The following is a 25,681-nucleotide window of genomic DNA, read 5'->3' on the forward strand; positions in this document are numbered from 1 at the left end:
CCCACAGGCACACACAAGCTGACATCACAGGGGGTGACTAAGGGTAGGATGGGAGGAGAAGCGGATCCTGGGGAGGTAACAAGGGGAAAGAAGAAAGAGGCTGAGGCAGCTCTGCTACAGACAGCAGTATCCAATCACCAGCACCATGACCAGGGCCCATAGCATGGGAAGGGGAGAGATGCCAAGAGGCCAGGCTGGGGGATCCCTAAGGTCCCCTGGGTCAGCCTGGTCTGGTGCCACCTCCACGGCAGTCAGGGGAAAGCAGGGCCTGGGGTCCTGTGTCCACTGCTCTGTGCACCTTCAACCAGGATGAGCCCCCTAGACTGAAGGGGCTACAGGAAAGGAGACCTCAGTTTCCTTCCCTACATACTGAGGTGCTTGGCCTGGGTCACCCCAAGAGTCCCACAGGCTCAGAAAGCCTCCGTTGCCCCAGCTCTCCATAGGTGACCCACTGTGCTCCAAGGTTCTTAGAAAATGCTTTCTACCCGTGGAGTTCCTTCTGAGCAGAGAGAGGCAGGGCGGTTGATGCACTGAGACTTGGAGCGGCAGAGCATGGACCACGCATCCCTGGACAAGGGCAAAGACCCCAGTGTGGGAGCCTCAGGTCCTCCTACTGTGGAAGTGGAGCCGGGGCCACCTCCCTGGATCTGGTAAGGAGGCCTTGGAAGTGTCTGGACCCCAGGCCAGTGCTGGCAGTAGGGGTAAGAGGGGTTTCTGATATTTCTCTCAATCCTCTTGGATTTTTGCCCCCTGGGATGTGGGAGCGTGGATTTGCCTTGCAAGTTCTGTGTTGTGGTTTTCCTTCTTTGGATGCAGTGCTAGCTCTGGCCACCAGGGGGAGACATGTGCCCACTGTGTTCTGCGGGAGCACCTGAGCCAGAGAAGAGCCAGGGGTCATTCAGGCCATTCCCCTGCCTCCAACCTGACCTGCATCTCCTATTGTCAGCATCCATCTCCACAGTCCGAGCTGGTCCGTGGTAGGATGTGGAAGTGAGGGGCTCCAGATCCTCTCATTTACTCATTCAGTCATGATGCCCAGAGCACTTACCTTGTTCCAGGGCCTGAGTTAAGCTTGGGTGCTGCAGTGAAAAAGACAGACATGGTATAGTCCCTGCCCTCCAGGAGTGCACCATCTGGAGGGGGAGAAGGACCAAGCCACAAAACATATAAGTGGGGAAAGGAGCAAGTGCTGTGTCGAAGTAAAGCAACTGCTGCAGGGGAGGCTGGGGGCCACTTCATGGTGGGGGGATCTGAAAAGGCCTCACTGAGGTGACATTCACGCCATGAGCAGAATGACAAGGGGGAGCCGGCCCTGCAGGCATTTACAGCACAGTGTGGGGAGATGGAACTGTGCAGGGGCTCTAGGGCAGACACGAGTTTGTCCAGAGAGGAGATTAGAAAGGGGGACAGCGTGGCTGGAGGGAGCTGGGGGGAGAGCAGGGGAGGGAGGGAAGGGTGGAGCAGATCCTGGGCCAGGTCCACTGTATGAGGGCCCCACTGCTGTGTGGAAACACTGCCCCACCCGTAGCTGCCCATAACAATGGGCACTCACTATCTCTGTTTCCATAGACCCAGGCCCAGCCCAGCTCAGCAGGGTGCTTCTACCACATGGTCTCTCAGGGGGCTGGGCTGAGGTCTCCTCTGAGACTCAACTGGGGCAGGATCCACTTTCAAGCTCATTCATGGGGCTATTAGAAGGATTCCACGTGGACTGAAGGGCCAAGTTCCCCTCTGTTGTCCTCTCTGGGTCCTAAGCCACAGGAGCCTCCCCTCAGGGCAGCTCCTAACAGAGCAGCTGCTCCCCAGAGCCAGAGCTCAGAGAGAGGAAAGGAGAAAGAGAGGAGGAAGAGAGGGGGGAAGAGAGAGCTGAGAAGATCTGAGAAAATGTCAGCCATGGTTACTAACAACTAAAGCTTGGAGGAGATATCCCATCACTTTTGCCATATTCTGTGATTAGAACAGGGTCTAGTCCACACTCAAAGGGAGGGCGTTGCACAAGGATGTGTATCCCAGGGGTGTGGATCACGGGGAGCCATTAGTGAGGCTGCTTACTACATAGGCAAGAAAGGTACTTGGGTTTTAATCTGGATATAAAGAGAAGCCACTGGAAGGATTAACGGAGGAAGACAATATATGAAATCATTTAACTTCAACCCAGCATGGCCAGAAAGAGAAATGACATTTCCAAGGTCACATGGCAGCAATCCAGGCCTTCCACAGGAGCTGTGGGGAGGTGGTGTTGCACATATGGAGATGTCATGGAGTAGGAGGCTGAGCAGTCAGCATGCCTGAGGAGCATTTGGGGTCCTCTTATCAGATAAATTTGGGATAAATCTGTTTTCTGACTTGAGTCCTACTTGCACAACACATTGACTTTGCGAAAATTCATCACCTTGTATGTTTCATCTGTGCATTCTATTTTCTTTTCAATTTAATACCAGAAAATTAGAAAAAGACTTGTGGGAAATCTTTAAACCTCCAAACATGTGGTTTTACCCTCTATCTCTAAGGATGGGAGGGAAACTCTGCCAATGTCTGGGTTGTAGGTGGAGTAAAGAAACTTGCAGTACCCCGTCTCTACTAAAAATACAAAAAAATTAGCCGGGCGTGGTGGCGGGCACCTGTAGTCCCAGCTACTCGGGAGGCTGAGGCAGGAGAATGGCATGAACCCGGGAGGCAGAGCTTGCAGTGAGCCAAGATCGTGCCACTGCACTCCAGCCTGGGTGACAGAGTAAGTCCGTCTCAAAAAAAAAAAAAAAAAGAAAGAAAGAAAGAAAGAAACTTGCAGTAAAGTAAGTTTGATGAAAAACAGGTAGTCCCAGACCAGGATGGAGGGATCTAGGTGCTAGGAGGAGTGGGTCTGCCCCAATGGACCCAGAGCAGTTTCCTCCCCCAGCGCTGTGATGCAGGCCTGGAACTCAACACTCGTTTTGAGTGTTCTCTGGGCCCGTTGCTGAGGCAGCAGCACACTTCAGATGACGAGAGGGTGGCTTCTCCTGTATTTGGTGAGCCTGGGGCTTTGGAACCCTCTTCCATTATTTGTGTGAGGTGGACATCTTTTTCCTGTAATACAACTGCATTCAGTGCATCCAAAGTCACCAATATGCAAGAAAGACAGAGACATCCATCTGATAAAGGAACCCTAAGCCCAGCCCACTAAAAGACTCTGACTCTTGGTTTCATTTGCTTTCTTTTCACTTTTCTAAATCAATTATTGGCTCACAGAGACCCCCCAGAGTAGAAAGTCATAGGAGAGAGGAGAACATCAGTCTAGAGGAACTGGTTGGGCGGGGCAGGAGGTGGAGGGCAGACTGGTGCTTCTCTCCAGTCTCTCCTGGATTCCAGGCTAAAACCCTACACACTATGCTTTTGGGGCCATAGACTGGCTCCAGGCAGCCCAGGAGAGTATCCCGCAGCCCCTGTTCATCAGCTGCCTTCCCTTCCCAGGTGAATCTGCACCAGGCCTGTCATCTCCTCTAGGGCCAGCCTAGTCCGAACTGCTTTTATGCACAACTCAATTCTAATACTTACTAAACAGAGTTAGTGCAGACCCCACAGGTTAAGGGCTCAGCTCCACAAGGCTGCCCTCACTTCAGACACCAATCACAAACCCCAGGCCTCTCGTACTTCTGACTGGCCAGCTATCAATGGAGGGTTTGCACAACCCCATCCCCAGGCTCCATGATTAGCTGGAATGATGCACAGAACTCAGGAAGGCACTCAGCTTCCTATCACTGGTTATTATAAGGGACACTACTCCAGAACAGTCAAGAGGAAGAGATGCACAGGGCCCCATGGCAGGGGGCGCACAGAGCTCCTATATCCTCTGGGCACAACACCCTCCCAGCACCTCCCTGTGGTCACCAACCTGGGAGCTCTCAGAACCCAGTTGCCTGGGGGCTTTATGGGGGTTCCATCATGTGGCATGATTTATTAAATCACTGGCCACTGGTGACTCACACAATCTCCAGCCCTCTTCTCTCCCTGGGAGTGCAGAGGTGGGACAGACTGTTTCAACCGTCTAATCATGTGAGTGGTCTTTCTGACCAGGGCCACCTTGAAGCTTCCTAGGAGCCTACCAAGAGTCACCTCAGAACAGAAGAAGCTCCTGTCACCCCTACGGGTCTCAGAAAACTGCAAGGGTTTAGGAACTCTACTGCCAGGGACTGGGGACACAGACCAGTCACATGCTTATAATATCACAAAATCACACTGAAAGAGCAAGACTGAGCCTCTCGGAGACTCTGGGGAGACACTGATCAATCCTAGGATGGACGCACGCTCGGCCCTCAGGGTCCATGGGGGACTGATTCCAGATCCCCAAGGATACCAAAATCCACAGAGGCTCAATCAAGTCTCTGGTAGAAAATGGTGTAGTATTTGCATATGACCTGAGCATATCCTCCTGTGTACTCTCAATCATCTCTAGATTCCTTATAACACCTAATATAGTGTCAATGCTATGTAAATAGTTGTTATGCTGTATTGCTTTTTTATTTTATTTTTTTAATATTTTTCATCTGCGATTGCTTGAACCCATGGACTGAATATATTGAGGACCACATGCAGAAAACTATCTTTACTTGAGTTTTGTAGAGGATGGAATAAATATTTCAATCACTTTACTATCACTATCAAAGACCACCAATCTTAAATCACCCTAGAAGGTCAGCATATTTGTTGATAATGGATGCTTGCTGCTTCCTTAGGAGGCAGCACCAATGTGTTGGCAGGACAAACAAGGCATGAGTTTCAAAAGGTGAGGTTTCTCCAGGTGCAGTGGCTCACATCTATAATCCCAGCACTTTGGGAGGCTGAGGCAGGAGGATCGTTTGAGCCCAGGAGTTTGAGACCAGCCTGGGCAACATAGCCAAACCCTGTCTCTACAAAAAATACAAAAATTAGCTGGGCATGGCAGTACAAGCCTATAGTCCCAGCTACTAGGGAGGCTGAGATGGGAGGATCACCTGAGCTGGGGAGGCGGAAGTTGAAGCAAGCTGTGATCACACTACTGCACTCCAGCCTGGATGAGAATGAGACTGTGTCTCAAATAAGTAAATAAATAAAATTTAAAAATAAAAGGTGAGGTTTGCTGTCCAATGCTGGTCCCAGCCAAGTATGACCTTAGTATCTGCTTTCTGCAAAGTCCCAGGTCCCCACTTGCCAAGGACAACAGTTCCCAGAGTGACTGGCCTCAGAAAACAAGGTGTCTGAGGGGATGATCAGAGGAAGGAGCCTGGTGGAAATTGGACAGGAAAGGGCTCTGTCCATGAGGCGCAGTCGCCCATAAGCTGTGGTGTGGGAGGAAGCATAGGGAACCTAGGTTGGTGCTGGAGACAGCATTTCCTGGTCCTGACTTGGAGGAGTTGTTAAACCCCGACATTCCTGACTCCTCCTTTGAGGAGGCTCCTGGCCTGCAAATCTCACGGGGTTATTGTGAGGGTCACCTGGGACAATGGGTTTGGATGCACTTTGTGAATGACACAGTGGGACTTCCTCTTTCTGTCACTAGCCCTTTGACCTTGAATACGAATTGCTGGGGATCTCCAAGTCTCAATGTCTAAATGTCTAAGCCTGACAGGGTATGAGCTGCTGCAATGGAACATTCTACAGTGCCTCCTGGAAGATTCCCTCCTTCTGTCTGCACCTGACTTAGCCCCTACTCCTGTTCACCAGCCTGGAGAGCTCGCCCAAGGGGCACCCAGGTGGTACTGGGCCTACTTTCTCTTTGGAAAAGGTGATGACTTCCTCATTTCAGCTCTCCCTCTTCCGAGCTTGCCCCATGGAATTCCAGGGCTCTAGCACAGCATTTGCTGGACATGAGAGGGAGAAAATCTAGGGCAGGGATCTGCCCTGGGGTGGGGGTGAAGGAGTATCCTGGAAACTGGGTGTCAGGAGTGTGAGTCCCGCCCAGCTGGCCAGCGCCCTGTCCCCATGACACTGCTGGGTGCACATCAGTCCTCCTATCTCCTGCACAAGCTCCCTTCCAAGGGTTGCTTTCCAGAGTGGCTACAGCGTGGTCCATGCTGTCATGGGTGATGGAACAGCCCTGGAGGCCAACATACTGCTATGTGGGGAGCCAGGGAAGACACTGCTCTTTCCCATCACCTTTGAGATCCAATGAGCCATCACATCTCTGATCTCCTCACCCAGGGCCTGCACCCTCCCACCGACCTGTGCAGGGCCCAGGCCACCTGACATCGGAGCTGCTGTGGGCAAAGAGCTATGAAACCAGAGGAACATACCAGCGTCCTAACAGAGACACCTGGGCTCATGGGCAGGGTTTATACATGGAAGGAAATCCCACCTGGGAGGAACCTGAGGACAAGTAGAGCCCAAAGGTAGAAAACAGGGGCCTGAGACAGCGTCACATGCCTCGAGATCTGTGAGATTGCCGGGTCACGCCATGGTTTTAAGCAATCCCACTCTTACTCCCCAGGAAAGGCAGCACCTTCCAGGCCCTGCCAGCCCTGGACACCCCTAAGCCATGTCTGAGGCCCATGTCCTCCTCCACAGTCGCCAGAAGGGTCTTACCACAAATACAGAACATCAGTTAGTTCTTTCAACACCATATCCTCCAAACAGGACGGCCTCTGATTCTCACAACCAAAGACACTTATTCTTCCCAAATATATTTGTTCCTTACAAAAGAGGAGGGCATCATCTGTCTGTGCCCTACGGGGGAAGGTCTGGGGTGTCCCAGGAGCCTGGGCTTAGGGAAAGGAATGGGTCAGCTGTAGCTTTTACTGACAGCTGGCCATGGCCTCTAGGAAGGGAAAGGATCAGGGAGAGAGGATGACAGTGGCTTGCTGCCCTGCCATCGTCCTGCTTCACTCACTTGCATTTGTAAAGTTATCTCACTTTTTAAAATTGTTTTATTTATTTATTTATTTATTTATTTATTGAGATGGAGTCTCAGTCTGTCACCCAGGCTGGAGAGCAGTGGTGCAATCTCAGCTCACTGCAACCTCCACCTCCCCAGTTCAATTGATTCTCCTGCCTCAGCCTCCCGAGTAGCTGGGATTACAGGTGCCTGCCATCACACCCAGCTGATTTTTGTATTTTTAATAGAGACGAGGTTTCACCATGTTGGCCAGGCTGGTTTCTAACTCCTGACCTCAGGTGATCCACCCACCTCGGTCTCCCAAATTGCTGGGATTACAGGTGTAAGCCACCACACCCAACTTTTTATTTATTTATTTATTCATTCATTCATTCATTCATTCATTCATTCATTCATTCATTTTGAGAGGCAGTTTCACTCTTGTTGCCTAGGCTGGAGTGCAATGAAACAGTAGGCTGGAGTGCAATGGCGTGATCTCAGCTCACTACAACCTCCGCCTCCTGGGCTCAAGCAATTCTCCTGCCTCAGCCTCCAGAATAGCTGGGACTACAGACGCCCACCACCACACCCAGCAATTTTTTGTATTTTTAGTAGAGATGGGGTTTTACCATGTTGGCCAGGCTGGTCTCGAACTCCTAACCTCAGGTGATCCACCCGCCTTAGCCTCCCAAAGTGCTGGGATTACAGGCGTGAGCCACCACGCCCGGCCAAAAAATTGTTATTTTTAATAGACTGTCATTAGAAAGACAAAGCAAAAACCCAATGAACAAATGTTCCAGGGCTTGTAAAAGTGAAAATGCTCAAAAAAGAACAAGCCCCATGCCCTGGGCCTCTTAGGGCTCCCCCATTGCCTGGAGATGCATTTGGCAGGAGGTGGAGTGGAGGAGGCTGTGAGCCTTAGGGGCCGAATCTCCCCACGGAGCATCCAGGGAGAGTGAAAGACAAGAGGCTTCACATATCCCAAAAGTGGAACTTGAAGGTTTGGGGTGGGCAGCCCTGAGTTCAGAAGGGTGGGGAGAAATCCATGCCCCTGAATATCTTGGTGGGGCTGAGGTTTCCCTGCACCCAAGACCCCATGCCCTTCCTGACATAGGCTGGGGGAGAGGTGCTCTCTGTTTCACTAGCTTGGGGAGGGTGTCAGCTCCCACCAGCCCCTCGCCTGTCTCCATATGTGTGTGTCAAAGTTCTCCAGAGAAACAGAACCAATAGGATATATATAGACCTATAGATAAGGGGAGATTTATTATGGGAACTGGCTCACACCATTACGGAGGCTGAGAAGTCTCACAATCTGCCATCTGCAAGCTGGAGACCCAGGAATGCCGGTGGCATAATTCAGGCTGAGTCTGAAGGTGTGAGACCCAGGGAAGCCGACAATGTCATTCAGCATGAGGCCAAAGGCCTGAGGACAAGGTGAGGGTGGGCTGGGGAGGGAGACTCCAGTCCTCAAGGAAAGAGAGAGTCTGCTCTTCTGCTGCTGTCTTGCTCTATGTGTGGCCCTTGTGGATGGATGAGGCCCGCCCACGCTGGTGAGGGAGATCTTCTTACGCCCGTCCACTGGTTCCAGAAATACCTACACAAGCACACCCAGAAGCCATGTGTTACCAGCTATCTGGGCACCTCATAGCCCAGTCAAGCTGACGCTGAAATTAACCATCACACCACGTGGCACACTCTGGGGCAGCAGGGAGTACAGCACTCTTGGCTCTGCACAGGGAGGTGGTGGGGACGAGCCAGGAGACCAGGACTGTCAGCATGGCTGTGTGGGCTTTGCTCATCTACCTTTGCCAAGTGAAAATGTTCCCAGATCCCCATCTTTTCTTTCCATGTCAGCCTGGGAAGATGCATGAGGCTTGCAGCCAGGGTGCCGGGGCCTGGGCATGTGGGCAGGCACCTCAGTTCTTGGCTGCTGGACATTGTAGCCCTGCAACCTTGCTGGACTTTGCTAAGGGTACCCTGTCTGCTGTCACTCACCCCAACAGGAGGCGGCCAAAGAGAGGCGGGCAGAAGAGGAGCTTGGCCAAGCAGCCTTGGAAAGGAATTTCTGTGTATCACTCGTGTCCTTCTCACCACTAGAAAGGCATTTCTACATTGGAGTGGAAGGAAACCGCTGTGCTATGGGAGGGAATGGATCCACACAAAAGAGCAGGCAGGAAGGGAGGAAACGTGCCCAGTGCCAGAATTTTGTGTCATTAAAGACACTTGCCAGCGTTCTCCTTTTGGGGGACGCCCATTTTGACAGTTTTGCGAGTCAAAGAACTGCCTATTTTTTGGTTCTTACTGTGTGGCAGGCACTCTGCTAAGGGCATTAACACACGTGGATGTGCTTCCTGCAGCAGAGCTGGAAACAGCTCTCAAACACTACCTTCAAGAAAATTCAGTGTCAAGCAGCTTGAGTGTATTATCTAAGATCACATGTCCTGAAAGAATTGGGGTTCAATGCAGAATTCTGTATCATAAATCGTAAAGGTGTATTTATATTTCACATTTTCAATTTCTGGGTTTTTTTTTTTTTTTCATTTTTCACCATGCTTTCTACCTTGAACCACTTTTCCTTGAGATTCTTGGCCTTCATTACTTGGATACTTTTGAATTTTTTTTTCTTTAGACAGGGTCTCACCCTGATGCCCAGGCTGGAGTGCAGTGGCACAATCACGGCTCACTGCGCCTTGACACCCTCCCCTTAATTAACAAAATTCTGGCACTGGGCACGTTTCCTCCCTTCCTGCCTGCTCTTTTGTGTGGATCCATTCCCTCCCATAGCACAGCGGTTTCCTTCCACTCCAATGTAGAAATGCCTTTCTAGTGGTGAGAAGGACACGAGTGATACACAGAAATTCCTTTCCAAGGCTGCTTGGCCAAGCTCCTTTTCTGCCCGCCTCTCTTTGGCCACCTCCTGTTGGGGTGAGTGACAGCAGAGAGGGTACCCTTAGCAAAGAGAGGTACCTCCCACCTCAGCCTCCCAAGAAGCTGAGAATACAGGTGTGCGTCACCACGCCTGGCTAATTTCTGTATTTTTTTGTAGAGATAAGGTTTCACCATGTTGCCCAGGCTGGTCTTGAATTCCTGGGCTCAAGTGATCCACCCCCTTCAGCCTCCCAAAGTGCTAGGATTAGAGGCGTGGGCCACCAAACTCAGCAGATGCTTTTTATTTTTTATAGATTTTAACATAAATGGTTAAAGAATACTTCTTAATTGTTTTTGTTTTTGTTTTTGTTTTGAGATGGAGTCTTGCTCTGTCATCGGGCTGGAGTGCAGTGGTGCAATCTCAGCCTACTGTAACCTCTGCCTTCCAGGTTCAAGCGATTCTCATGCCTCAACCTCCCGAGTAGCTGGGACTACAGGTGTGTGCCACCATGCCCAGCTCATTTTTGTATTTTTAGTAGAGACGGGTTTTCACCATGTTGGCCAGGCTGGTCTGGAACTCCTAACCTCAGGTGATCCACCGGCCTCGACCTCCCAAAGTGCTGGGGTTACAGGCGTGAGCCACTGAACCTGGCTTCTTAATGTTTTAATAATTACACATGAGGTAAATATATTTACTTTGTGTAAACTTCCCAGAAGAAAAAAATAAAGATTTCTCTTTTAAGAAGCAGTGTTTGAATAGTTTCTAGTAACTCATAAAAGAATTTTGAGTTACTTAAATAAGAACGAAAACAAAAACTAAGCATGTATTTATTTAGAAAATGTTGAGTCATTAGAATGTTAAAACACAACATAGGTGTGGAGAGGTAAAGATATTTGATATTAGATTTTAGGTGTCTTTATCCACAATAAGTAGCTTTGGTTTCTGTCTCTATTACTATCTCAAGCATGACCTGGTTATTTCAGTGGTCTAACGGAATTGGATCATTCAGCTAATCAACATGCAAAATATACATAGCTTGACCAATGTGGTCATTTCATACAAATATATCTTTAGCCTGTTTAATTTTTAATCCATTACATTGATCTAGTTAATATCCCTCGTTACTAGGATAATGCAGTCAAAGTTCCTAACACTGGAGTCTTATTATTATCCTGCCCTAAGATGTATTGTGTGGGATCTCTTACAGCACAAAAAGTACATGTAATGATTATTTTTGTACTCAAGAACTGAATCCCTTTAGATAAGTTCCAAGGGAGATGAACTATAAAATAAATCTCATTTTATAATATAAAAAGTATAACAAAAAGTATATTTTTTAAAAACTGAGGCTAAGAATGATACTAATAGATTCTATATGATAAAAACATTTTGCTGAATCACTTAATAATTGCAGATTATCTTAATTATCTTGTAATAATTGGATACTTTATAGATCTAAGTATTTCAAATTGTGATTGTTATTTGGCTCATAGGTAGGAAATTACCATTAAGTTCAAAAATATCACAGAAAAACTAAATAAAAATAAAAATATTCATTTGGATATATACATGCGTTAGATATTATGGTGTATTGCATACGTTTTCATATATATGGTGTTATACCAGAAGCATTATTCAACAGTTGGCCTGTTTTTTTTTCTGGATTTTTTTTTTTTTTTGAGATGGAGTCTTGCTCTATCACCCAGGCCGGAGTGCCCAGGATGGAGTGCGGTGGCGCCATCTCAGCTACTGCAAGCCCTGCCTCCTGGGTTGACACCATTCTCCTGCCTCAGCCTCCCCAGTAGCTGGGACTACAGGCGCCCGCCACCACGCCCAGCTAACTTTTTTTGTATTTTTAGTAGATACGGGGTTTCACCATGTTAGCCAGGATGGTCTCAATCTCCTGACCTCGTAATCCACCCGCCTCGGCCTCCCAAAGTGCTGGGATTACAGGTGTGAGCCACCGTGCCTGGCCAACAGCTGGCCTTTTTTAAAAAATCTGAACTATGTTCAGAAAATCTTTCCACCACAGTGCACAGAGATTGATTTCATTTGCATAACAGATGGATGAGCCATATTATAATTAACCGTTTAATTACCCTGTTATCCAGTTGTGGATATTTAAGTCCAAACATTGCAGTAATAAATATGCAAGAGTGTCTTTAGACACATCAGAGAATGTGGCTCTAATTTAGGGATGTAGAAGTAAAATTGCTCAGCCGAATTGCTTATGCATTTTGAACGATAAGAGTTACTGCCGGATTTTTGTTACAAAGGCTGCAGTAATTTACACTCCTGACACTGAATGAGTGCCCGTATGTTGACACATCATCAGTGCTGGAGAAGATGACCTTCTAAATTTGTCTCACCCTCATCAGTTGTGTTGGTCATTAATCTGTCAGGAAAACAGAAACTACACAAGCTTCCTATAACAGAGAGATCTGGCTGGGTGCAGTGGCTCATGCCTGTAATCCCAGCACTTTGGGAGGCCAAGGCGGGCGAATCATTTGAGGCCAGGAGTTCGAGACCAGCGCCTGGCCAACCAAGCCAAACCTCCTCTCTACTAAAAATACGAAAACATAGCTGTTGTGGTGGTATGCACCTGTAATCCCAGCTACTCAGGAGGCTGAGGCACAAGAATCACTTGAACCCAGGAGGTGGAGGTTGCACTGAGCCGAGATCACGCCACTGTACTGTAGCCTGAGTGACAGAGCAAGACTCTGTCTCAAAAAAACAAAAAAAGAGACTTGAATTTGACAAAAAGATGCCACAGATCTAAAACTGTGCCAACTCCAAAGCTGGAGGAACCAAGGTAAGAGTTTGGGGTTCTCAGAACCTAAATGATTGAAGAAATAGAAAGTGGGGCTGAAAGTCTGAGAAGGAACCACCACCTGGCTGAGGGAGGGTTCTCTCAGAGGTGGGACAACCACCTGGCTGTGCTGGTGTCTATGAAGTGGAGGAGGGTTTCTCAGAGGTGCGATGACCACCTGGCTGTGCTGGTGTCTCTGGAGTGGAGGAGGATCTCTCAGAGGTGGAATGAGAGTCAGGCAATAATCCCAAACAAAAACATGAAATTTGTGTGGTTTTCATTTTGGTTTTGCTTGTTTTGTTTGGAGACAGGGTCTCGCTCTGTAACCGCTGGAGTGCAGTGGTGATTGTAGCTCACTGCAGACACAAGCTCCCACCTCAGCCTCCCTAGTAGCTGAGACTACAGGCATGTGCTGCCATGCCTGGCTTGTTTTTGTTGTTTTAATTTTTATTTTACTTCCCAGGACTCTAAAAGACTTGCTGACCTATTAACACAAAAACTAGTGCCCACATCCCTACTCCCCATCTTGTCACTTTGTCCCCACCCAGTCCCTTACTGCCTCTGCCATCCCCTCAGTGTGACTGAGTTGCTGGAGGTACCCTGCCCCATCCTTAATTTCTTGCCCCAGGCCCTGCTGGGCCCCCGTCTCTGCCCTGCCTGCCTCAGCTCCCCTCTGTCTCTCGGCCTTTTCACCTCCATGCTCCCAGCCTCACATCCTCGGAGCCGAGTTTGCCTCTCACAAAGCACGGCCCCCTACGGTCCCCAGCACCACTGGTGCCAGGGCCATCCTGCCCCGCCATTGTGTCCTCACATTCCCCAACACTGGACTCAGGTTTCCCCTGGGGGGCTGAGCTGTCTTCCCTCAGTCACGCCTTCCTCCCCACCCAGGCTCATCCAGCCCGTCCGCCCTGCTCTGGTACCCTCTCCCCAACTTTCACCTTGGATCAGGCCCACAAGGTCATCTAGGGACATTTTATATCCAAAGTAACTTGACAACATCTCCTCCTGCACTGTCTGGTCACATGCTCTGAGGTCAACAGTGGTGCGTCCACTAACAACACATTTCATACTATCCAGCACAACTCACAACCTTGCAAACATAGATTAAAGGAAAAATGCCGGAATATGGGACGGATGGCTAAGCATTCTAATTTGAATGAGCACATTTAAAACTACAAGGAAAAACTATCACTAGGTTCACCTCACAGGACATCTGGGTTTTCTTTCAAGGAAACGAGCAACTGGACACACTGAGACCCTCCTTCTGGGTTAAGGGCCCAGCATGCTTCCCCTGGGCTGCCTACCATGCGCTGTTCTCCTCTCCCTGCTGTTCCTTAGTCTGACACAACACCTGCAGTGGTGGCCTGGTCAAGGGATGCACTTGCCTCCTCAGCATGAAAGGAAGATGGGCAAACAGGAATCCCACAAATGGCACTGTCAAAGTAAGAAGTGCGGCAAAATGAACTGAGGGCAGGTGCTGTCGTTCGGCAGTCTGTGATTCTAAGACCTAAGACCAGGATTGCTTTTGAGACTGGAGTGAAACAGCAAAGACAGAAGACAAGAGTGACTCTGAGGCCTTTACTTGGCTTCCACACTAAAATGCATTAGCCCCAGGAATCAGCTTCTCTTTTCTTCCTCTTCATATTTAGATGGTGAGAGAGGTAGCGTTTAAGATATACATTAGGGCCCCAGATGAGGGCCAGGAACAGGCTGGACCAAGACTCAGACAGCCCAGCTCCATGGCAACCCGATGGCCCCTGTGGGAGTGGACAGGTATCCTGCTCATTCACTCTCAGGGCGACTTCAGCTCTTGGAGGGGAGGGTTCTGGTTAAGCCTCAGGTGGGATAGTTATGGTGAGTGACAGTTGCTAGAAGAACACTGTGACAATATCTGTTATTTTCAATTGATCCAGTCTCTTGTCCACCACACAGACTCCTTGATGGAAAGCCCTTCAGGAATAAGAAAGGGTTCAGGTTCTCAGGGTAAAACAGGCTTTGCAATTCTCTAATTTGCTAATTGTCAACTTCTGAAGACTGTGTTTCCTCATGGTAGTAGGAGCTAGTATGAGTAATTTACCAGCGTGAAACGCAAGATTCCATGCACCTGTGGAAATACAGCCTGCGTTGCAGCACCTCCTTTCGTGAATTCTTGGATTTCTTCCTCAGCTCCTAAGTCAGTTCGTCTCTGACTTAACCCGCAACGGGCATCGAAGGGAATTATTCCAGGAAGTGTCCTCCCCATCACTCTTTACTGGTTTTTTGTTTCCTTTTTGATGTTTTTGTTTTTGTTTTGACACAGCACACAGCGAAACTGCTGCAGGAGGCAGAAGGATGTGTGTGACATATCATCACCTTTCATTTTGCATTAATAACCATCACCCAAAATTTGCCTATCCGCTGCTAAAATAAAGATTCAACAGAATAGAAACTCAACAGGAAAACTCACTGTCACTAAGGCCAACAAAAGACAAACTGGAGAAATATTAGTCATAAATACAGAAAATAAAGGATGGGTGAACAAATTGAGATCCGGCTTGCTGAGCGTCACGTGGAGACCGTGTGCAGGAAGAGCCAGGACACCAGAGCTGGGGGGCTTCTGCAATCCAGGCCGCTCCTGCATCCTGGGCTCACGGTTGGGGCCTGTCTGCCTCCAGCTGGTGGCTCCATCCTCTCTGTGCCCTACCAAGCTCACCAGTAAACTGCAGCTACAGGACACATAGCATGGAAGAGGGTGACTCTGGGCAAGGCCTCTCCGGCTGGGGTGGGCCCAAGGGAGACCTCCCTGAATGGAGGTGGCAGATGGGGAACCCGCGGGACGTCACTGTCACTGACGCCCCATTGCGATGGGCCCACCTGCTGCCCCTGCCCTCGCATGCAGACCCCTGTGGCCCCCTGGACACCTGCGAGGTCCTGAAGCCTAGCGAGGCAGCTGCCCTGAGGCCTGAGTCTCTGCAGGCACCAAGGAGCATGCCATGTACATGACAAAACCTTTCCCTAAAAAAAGTGTCCCATCCACCCCTTGAGGTTCCGGAAAACATTTCTTAAGACCCATTGAATGGCAGGACAAGATAAAAGGAATTGAATTTAAAACAGAGAATGAAAAACTGGAGCTTGATTTCACTGCAGAGGAAAAACTGAGCCCCAGAGAATGAAGTTGTTCCCATCTGTGCGTCTTCACCTGGCTAACACGAAGAGCTGGGCCTGCGCCCAAGGACGGGCCTCCACGTGGTCCTGAGGAATCACAAAGTGTGGGTAAAATGTCCTCTCCAGAATGCCCCCAAAGAGATCCACATGTGATGGGATCCCTTCCTAGGGAAAAGTAGCCATGCTCACGCTGGTAAGCCAGCTAAGCTTCTCCGCAAATGCTCCCCATGGCTGACAGCCAGAGGAAGCCCATGGCCCCCTGGCCCAAGGGACCTCCTGCCATTCCCCATTCCCCTATTCAACAGCCTCCTCACAAACCACTAGCAAGCCCAGATCTCCTTGCATCTCTACCTCCACCTTTCCAGAAGGGCATCTAAATAGAACAGTGCAGCCTCTTCTCTCCACCACTCTCACTTGGTCATATACATTGAAGGCTCACTCCTGCCTTTGAGCGACTTGACAGCTCATTCCTTTTCATCGATGAGTAGTATTCCATCGTGTGAATGTGCTTCAGCTTGTTTTTTATTCACCTATTGAAGGACATCCTGATTTAAAGTGTCTGGAAACTTAAAGTATCTGAATAGAGGGTGCTGTACATAACTGCATGTTTTTTTGTTTGGACATAAGTTTTCAAAGCAGTTGACGACCCAGGAGCACAGCTGCTTTCTTAGACCATATGGTGAGACTATGTTTAGCTTTGAAACAAAACTACCATTGGGACTGCCAGTGGCTGTACCATTATGCCTTCCACCCGCAGTGATAAGCTCCTGTTGTTCCTAATCCTCCATAGCAATTGCTATTGTCTTTGTTTTTATATTTGAGTTGTTCTAAGAGAACCAATAGGAATTTTATATTTATATACATATATAGCTACATATATATATACACACATATCTCTATATAGAGAGAGATATTTATGCTCGGTGCAGTGGCCCACGCCTGTAATCCCAACGCTTTGAGAGGCAGAGATGGGTGGATCGCTCAGGAGTTCGAGACCAGCCTGGACAACATGGTGAAACAGCGTCTCTACAAAAAATTAGCCAGCGTGGTGGTGCACACTTGTGGTCCTAGCTCCTCGGGGAGGTGAGGTGGGAAGATTGCTTAAGCCCAGGAAGTCAAGGCTACAATGAGCCGAAAGGGCGCTGCTGCACAACAGCCTGGGCAACAGAGACAGACCCTGTCTCAAAAAAAAAAAAAAAAAAGAGAGAGAGAGAGAGATTTATTATGGGAATTGACGCCCATGATTATAGAGGCCAAGAAGTCCCACAGTCTACTGCCTGCAAGCTGGAGAACCAGGAACACCAGTGGTATAACACATAAGCCTGAAGACCTGATAGTCAAGTGGGGAGCCACTGGTGCAGTCTCAGAGTCCAAAGGCTTGAGAACCAGGAAGGACAGAAGATGAAAGTTGCAACTCAGGAAGAGAGAGACTGCATTGTTCTATTTGGGCCCCCAGTGGATCAGATGGCACTCACCCACACTGGTGAGCATGGCCCATCCTCGTTCTACCCATTCAGTGCTTATCTCTTCCAGAAACACCCTCACAGCCACACAGCTACCTCACTGTTGTTGTAACTTGCAATCCCCTGATGACATATGCTATTGGGCTGCTTTTGGTAATACTTATTTGCCATCTTTATGTATTCTTTGGTGAGGTGTCTGTTCAGATCATCACCCATTTTTATTGGATGGTTTGTTTTCTTCTGGTTGAGTTTTACTTTCTTGGTATACTTTGAATAATAGGCCTTTTTTTAGATAGCTGTTTTCCAAATACTTTCTCCCAGTATGTGCCTTGCCTTTTCATTCTCCTAGTGGGGTCTTTTATGGAGTAGACATTTTCAGTTTTAATAAGGTCTACATTATCATGTTTTCCTTTCATGGATTGGCTTTTGGCGTTGTGTATAAAACCTCAACACCAAATGCAAGGTCCGGTAGATTTTCTTCTATGTGCTATCCTAGAATTTTTACAGTTTTCTACTTTAAATTCTACGTCTATGAATAATTTTGTGTGTATTTTTGTGTACGTTGTAAAATTTGTTTGTACATTTGTTTTATCCCACAAGGTCATCTGGCTGTTTCATCACCATTTGTGGAAAAAACCCTTTTCTCCACCTAGCAGCTTTTGCTCTTTGACAGAATCAGTTGGCTATATTTATGCTGGTCTATTTAGGGGCTCTCTATATTGTTCCATTTGTCTGTGTGACCATTTCTTCCCCAATGTTACACTCTCTTCATAGATTTATAAGTCTTGGAATCTGGATGTGTGAATTCTTCAACTTTGTTCCTCCTCAGTCTTATATTGTCTATTTTAGGTTTAGAAACATTTTATTGGTGTCTTTGCTGGGATTTTGATTGGAATTGCACCGGGTCTATAGATGAAGTTTGGAGGAATTATTTATTTAGCTTTTGTCTAATTTTTTTCCAACTGTGTTTCAAAGTTTTCTGAATGCACATTTGTACATATTTTGTTAGGTTTATACAAGGACTCAATTTTGGGGGTGCTACGTAAATGATTTTTATTTCATTTCAAATCAACTTCCAATTGTTCTTTACTGACATGTAGGAAATCAATTAACTTATATTATTGCCCTTTTACTTTGATTCTTATATCCATCCATTCCGATCAAGATACGGAATAGCAGGCTCCATTTCAGTTTGAATTTCCAAAATTACCGCGTGGCATAATCTGTACACTGAATTTCAGTGATGCCAATGCATGCGATGCATGCAACTCCAGAATAGCGGGCTCAGGTAGTCCTGCACTGTGTGCTGACCACCGGCAGGGCGCGCCCGATCCCGCTACTTTCCACCCGCGCGCCGTGCATGCGTGCTCGGTGTGCAGCCGGGGCACGGCGTGCGCGGGGAGAACCGAGCTGTCTTCTCAGGAATTCAGTCGTGCGGAGCGCGGAGGGGAGCGGCCCGGACCGAGGAGGGAGCTTTGCCGCGGATTTCCCAACCGTTCCCTTTTTTTTTTTTTGAGACAGAGTCTCTGTCTTCCCGGCTGGAGTGCAGTGGCGCGATCTCGGCTTACTGCAACCTCCGCCTCCAGAGTTCAAGCGATTCTGGTGCCTCAGCCTCCCGAGTAGTTGGGATTACAGGCGCGCGCCACCACGCCTGGCTAATTTTTTTTTTTTTTTTTTCCATTTTTTGGTAGAGATGGAGTTTCATCATGTTGGCCAGGCTGGTCTCGAACCTCACCTCAAATGATCCACCCGCCTCGGCCTCCCAAAGTGCTGGGATTACAGGCAGGAGCCACCGCGCCCGGCCCTCCAACCGCTCTTAAAAACTGCGCACGGAAGCGGTCACTTTTCTGGGATTTTCCCACGTGGTTCTTTACTTTGTCAGAGAACATTTTTAAAACACTTACTTTTTAGAAGTTTCGCCTCCTCGAGGCTTTGCCGCTCCTGGTCATCGCCTATCGCGGTATATTTGCAGATTCTGACTTGTTTCTGGGACGGTCCCGATGCTGAGACGCTGGGGCCGTCGGGGTGGGCGCCCCGGTTGCCAAGGTTTTGCTGGTCTGTTTTCCCACAGCGCCAAAGCCCTGCACACGCTGGAAAACAGCTGCGCAGAATCCACTACATTACATTTAAATATATTGTTTATAACAAAATCAGATCTCACTACAGTCTTCTTTTCCTGGCTATAATGGAAGTAAATGCATCAACAATACTTACCGTTCCTTTGTTAAGAAAGTCACAGTTTAATTGGCAGCAGATATGTAGGGGTGCATAGGTGATGCATGTTTTTAGTCATCGGAGTCGTGGATTAGAGGAAATATTAGCTGTATCAAGTATTCATATTAAAACACAAGATGAATTCAGGAGAATCTCGTTTTTTTTGGTTTGTTTTTCTAGGTCTTGACCATTTGCAATACGGAATTAGCTGAAGGTCAGTTAACCTTTAGCTGTGAACCCATATGGTCGTGGGGTCATATGACAGCTCTTTATGCAAATTGCAGTTTTTGTTTTCCTTATTTCAGGGTCCATTTTAGCAATTTACATTTTTCTATGAAATCACCCATTTCCTCTAGATTTCCAGTTTGTTCGGTTAAAAGACTTGATTTATCCTCTATTTGTAGTTTTATACAGAATTCTTTATTATTATTATTATTATTAGAGTCAGGGTCTCACTAATGTTACCCAGGCTGGTCTCCAGCTCCTGGACTCAAGCAATCCACTGGCCTCAGGCTTCAAAAGTGCTGAGATTACAGATGTGAGCCACGACATCCAGCCCAGGATTCTTAATTTTATCTACTTTTTTATTCTATTTTTTTCCATCAGCAAAACTATATTCTTAAAGTATACTTCTTACAGTATTTTGTTTTCAAGTGACATAATTGCTATGTTTGACAATTTCTTATGACCCAGTAACGTATTATGTGTGCATGTATATGTATATAGTTACTGGTACGGTACCAGTACTGTAGCAATTACAATGCAGAACAATACCAGTAACTGATAAGGTATATTTGTTAGTTCATTAAGTACGCATAGCTAATAGAACATAGTTTGTGATATGATACATTTGGTCATGATTGGCTACTCCTGTTATGCACATTGAAAGGTCAGAAGAGTATTTTACCTCTGGTGTTCTCAATTATATCTCAAGTTTAAAGTGACTTCCTAGAAGCATTAAAAATTCCTTTTGAACTTTATTATACAAATAAGGCACAGATCCCTTTTTATCATTAGCTACATGACTAGCTATATGGACATCATAACGTAATTGTAAGTTCAGCTAAAATTGGAAACATTCCAGTGTTTGGGTTTCCAATAATTCCTTCCAATAATAGCTTTATGAAGTAATTTTCTTTTTTACAAAACATAACAACACCTAAAATCACTCGTACGGTGTTCCATAATTTTTGTTTCTCTGATTTTATCACTTTCTGCAAAGCATCTAGAAAATTATGAGATTGAATATTCTTTTAAACACTTCTAAAAAAATACATAAACACTTCTGTTTTAGAAAACATCACAATGAAACATCAAATCATCATCATAAATTCTGTTAACATTCTTCCAATCCTTGAATATTGTTTTTCCAGTGGCGAGTGTTTGTATCACTGCTAAAAGATGCTCATGAAACAGAACTAAGAGAAGTTTCTTTGGAATAAGAGAGCCACTCACAAGGAAAGAACTCACTATTGGAGCATCATTTTATAAAGCTACTCTTTTGAAAATGTTGACTGTGAATTGAAATAGATTCTTTAAAGTCTGTATCTTACCCTGGTGAAAGGTAATCAGCTTTTTACAGAGTGAACCGTTGGCCAGGCATAGTGGCTCATGCCTGTAATCCCAGCACTTTGGGATGCCAGGGCATGAGGCTCATGTGAGCCCAGGAGTTGAAGACAAGCCTGGGCAACGTACAGAGACCCATCTCTACAAAAAATTAATTTAAAAATTAGCCTGGCATGATGGTGCACACCTATAGTCCTAGCTACTCCAGAGACTGAGGGAGAGGATCGCTTGAGCCCGGGAGGTCAAGGCTACAGTGAGCTATGATCACACCACTGCACTCCAGCCTAGGTGACAGAATGAGACCTTGTCTCAAAAAAAAAAAAAAAAAAAAAGAGAGAGAATGAGCTCAGGACATAGCAACACAACAACAAAAAGTAATAATATAACATCATAAATAATTATATGTATTATAAAAATATGTTAAAGTGACATTTGGAATTATATGTTAGTCTGTATCATTTACTTTTCATTATAATAAATGTTTTTAATGCTCCTAGTAAAAAACAGTAGGCACCAGGTGCAGTGGCTCACTGCTATAATCCCAGCACTTCAGGATGCCAAGGTGGGAGGATTGGCTTGAACCCAGAAGTTCAAGACGAGCCTGGACAACACAGCGAGACCCTGTCTCTACAAAAAAATTTAAAAATTCGCCAGGTGTGGTGGCACGCACCTGTAGTCCCAGTTACTTGGCAGGCTGAGGCTGTGACCACACCACTGTACTCCAGCCTGGGCAACAGAGTGAGACTCTGTCTCAAAAAAAATAAGTAAATAATAAAAATAAAAAACAGCGAGGCATGGTGGTACACTCCTGAGGCAAAGGCGGGAGGGTCGCTTGAGCCCAGCAGTTTCAGGTTGCAGTGAGCTCTGATGGTGCCACTGCACTCTAGTCTGGGCAACAGAGGGAAACGCTGTTTCAAAAAAAAAGTACAGCCAGTTATCACTGTCAATTACTTGTGATTAATAGTACAACTAATTAAACAGGTGTTTGAAAAAATAACGTTTTTTAATAATAACATTTATTATAATGAAAAGTAAATGATACAGACTAGCATATAATTCCAAATGTCACTTTAACATATTTTTATAATACATATCATTATTTATTATGTGTTATATTATTGTTACTAAATTTTTATTTTTGAATAGTTCAGATTTACATAAAATTTGGGAAGATAGCACAAAGATTTTTCATGTTGTGCAGACCCATCCATATGTTTCCTCTCTTGCTAATATCTTACATCAGTATATACTGTTATCACAATGAATGAACCAATATTAAGTTATTACTACAAACTAAAGTCAATACTTTATTCAGATTTTCTTAGTTTTCCTGATATAGTTTGGCTGTGTCCCCACCCAAATCTCATCTTGAATTGTAATCCCCATAATCCTCACGTGTGTCATGGGAGGGACCGAGTGGGAGGTAGTTTAATCATGGGGGCAGTCTCCCCCATGCTGTTCTCCTGATAGTGAGTGAGTTCTCAGGAGATCTGATGGTTTTCTAAGTGTCCGGCATGTCCCCTGCTGGCACTCATTCTGTCTCCTGCTGTCCTGTGAAAAAGTGTCTTCTGCCATGATTATAACTTTCCTGAGGCCTCCCCAGCCATGGGGAACTGTGAGTCAGTTAAAGCTCTTTGCTTCATAAATTAAACTTCTCTGCTTCATAAAGTCTTGGGCGGTTCTTTATAGCAGTGTGAGAACGGACTGATACATTTTCCTTGTCTGTTTGAGTTCCATCAAGGATACCACTTAGTAGTGATGTCTCCTTCGGCTTCTCTTGGCTGTGGCAGTTCGTCAGACTTTCTTTGTTTTTGATAACCTTGAAGATACTGAGGAGTGCTGGTCAGGTGTATTGTAGAATGTCCTCCAGTTTAAATGATGTTTTTCTCATTGTTAGATTGGGGTTCTTGGTTCTGAGAAAGATGATCTAAAGTAAAGTGCCATTTTTCTTTTTTTTTTTTTTTGAGATGGAGTCTCGCTCTGTCGCCAGGCTGGAGCGCAGTGGTACTATCCTGGCTCACTGCAACCTCTGCCTCTCGGGTTCAAGCAATTCTCCTGCCTCAGCCTCCCGAGTAGCTGGTACTTCAGGCAAGTGCCACCATGCCCAGCTAAGTTTTGTACTTTTAGTAGAGATGGGGTTTCACCATGTTGGCCAGAATGGTCTCGATCTCTTGACCTCGTGATCCACCCGCCTCGGCCTCCCAAAGTACTGAGATTACAGGCGTGAGCCACCGCGCCCGGCCAAAGTGCCATTCTTCTTACATCATAGCAAGGGCACAGGCTCCCAAGACCCTGTTCACGTTAATGCTGATCACCCAGCTGAGGTTATGTTTATCAGCTTTCTTCACTGGGAAGTAACTTTTCCCCAGTCTATACTGCATGTGTTCTTTGGAATGAAATCACTTTGCAAAGCCCTCACTTAAGAAGTGGGGAGTTTGTGCTGCCTCCTTGTTGACTGATTATCTGCATTAATCATTAGGAGCTCTTCTGCATAAGGGATTTCTATTCACTCATTTATTCATTTAATCATTAATATATACCATCATGGACACCTGGATAATTATTTTAAGCTTTTGATTATAATTTAATACTACATTATTTATTTTGATGCTCAAATTGTTCATGCTTTGGCCACTGGGAGAGCTTTCCAAAAGCTCCTTCTTTTGTTTGACAACATTCGATTTTTGCGGGGTTTGTTTAGTTTTGTTTTTTGAGCACTTCCTTATTTCAGTACTATCCAATCTTGTATTTTTGCTGCCCCATTCCCATTATTATCAATTTCTCCAAGAAGCTCTGGTTTCTTTTATTGGAAGATCGTATTAAAAACTTGCATCTGGAATTCTTCCTAGATCCGTAAGAGAAGTGAAGTCACAGGACAAGCCTCAGCCCCTCAGGGTGGAGAGACCAACAGTCAAATACAAAGAACTACAACTGGCTGGGCTCAGTGGCTCACGCCTGTAATCCCAGCACTTTGGGAGGCTGAGGTGGGCAGATCACAAGATCAGGAGTTCAAGACCAGCCTGACCAACATGGTGAAACCCCATCTCTACTAAAAATACAAAAAATAGCCGGGGGTGGTGGTGTGCACCTGTAATCCCAGCTACTCAGGAGGCTGAGGCAAGAGAATCACTTGAACCCGGGAGGCGGAGGTTGTAGTGAGCCGAGATTGCGCCACTGCACTCCAGCCTGGGCAACAGAGTGAGACTCCATCTCAAAAAAAAAAAAAAAAACCACAACTACTGCAGCAGAACCAGAACCAGAGTGCCAGGCAGGAGGGGAGCCTGCAAAGCTGGTGGCGCTGGGCTCAATGAGGATGAGTCTGATAGCTGCAGGGGAAGCCAGTCATGGGGGCACATTTGTGAGCCTTAACTCCTGGAGCTCCACCGGATTCTCACAGTGAATCCTGGAGAAATATCTCAGAGGGCTTCAGGCAGGTGGAGGAGAACAGGCACCATTTTGAAATACGCCAGAGCATTCTCCTCTTAATAAGATCTGTCCTCGGGAGAAACTTTTATTCCAGCTTTATTGAGGTATAATTGAGAAATGAAAATTGTATATATTTAAGGTGTGCAAGGTGATGATTTGATATACATATACACTGTGAAATGATTGCCACAATCAAGCTAATTAGCACATCCACTGCATCACGTGTGCACATGGGGTTAGAACACTTACTATCTACTCTCTTAGCAAAATGCTGTGACACAGCATTATTAACTAGAGTCACCATGTGTGCGTTAGATCCCCAGAACTTGTTTGTTTTATAACTGGAAGTTTGTATTCTTCAGCCAGCACCTCCCCATTTCCCTACCTCCAACACCCCCAGCTCCTGGCAACCACCAATCTACTCTCTGCTTCTATGAGTTTGACTTTCTCAGATTCCACATACATATGAGATCACACAGTATTTGTCTTTCTATGTCTGGCTTATTTCACTTAGTATAATGTCCTCGAGGCTTACCCATGTTGTTGCTGCCAATGGCAAAATTTCCTGCTTTTTAATGCTGAATAACATTCTGCCTTATATTCTAGATATATCTCACATTAGCTTTATCCACTCACCTGTTGACAGACAGTTGGTTGTTTCCACATCTTGGCTCTTGTGAATAATGCTGCACTAAACATGGAGTGCAGATATTCCTTCACGATACTGATTTCATTTCCTTTGGGTATCTTCCGAGACGTGGGATTGCTGGATCATATGGTAGTTCTATTTTTACTTGTTTGAGAAACATTACATTCCCAAGAGCAGTGTACAAGGGTTCACTTTTCTCCACATTCTGACCAACCATTGTTATCTCCTGTCCTTTTGATAATAGCCATCCTAACAAGGGAAGCCTTGCTTCTCAGTGCTCTCTGCTCACAGTACAAGGAAACGTGCATATTCTCACGTGGATACAGACTCCTGGAACATGTGTCTAAATTAAGGTAAGCATGAGTCACACTGATGTCTTCAGCTCTAACCCATTAGCGTAAGGATCATTCTAGCTTCTCTTCTCATCTGTGACTTCTTACTCCAGCAGTGAGAAACCAGGCTCACACCCATCTGCCACGTATTTAATTCATTGTGCAATTCCGCACTAGAGGTAGAGTGGCTTTAGAACTGTTAACTGTTACCCTTGTGGGAACTTTCTTTTTTTTTTTTTTTTTTTTTTTTTGAGACGGAGTCTTTCTCTGTCCCCCAGGCTGGAGTGCACTGGCGCGATCTCAGCTCACTGCAAGCTCCGCCTCCCGGGTTCACGCCATTCTCCTGCCTCAGCCTCCCGAGTAGCTGGGATTACAGGCGCCTGCCA

At 46.5% G+C, this 25,681-nt stretch overlaps 1 pseudogene; it reads right to left on the reverse strand.

Annotated features, from left to right (window-relative positions):
- LOC116484203 (glycosylphosphatidylinositol anchor attachment 1 protein-like) overlaps positions 1–25,233 on the reverse strand; it is a 27,264-nt pseudogene extending 2,031 nt beyond the window's left edge.
- Between the last annotated feature and the right edge of the window lie 448 nt (positions 25,234–25,681).

Source organism: Hylobates moloch, unplaced genomic scaffold, assembly GCF_009828535.3.
Source record: "Hylobates moloch isolate HMO894 unplaced genomic scaffold, HMol_V3 SCAFFOLD_15, whole genome shotgun sequence".
Classification (NCBI taxonomy): Eukaryota; Metazoa; Chordata; class Mammalia; order Primates; family Hylobatidae; genus Hylobates; species Hylobates moloch.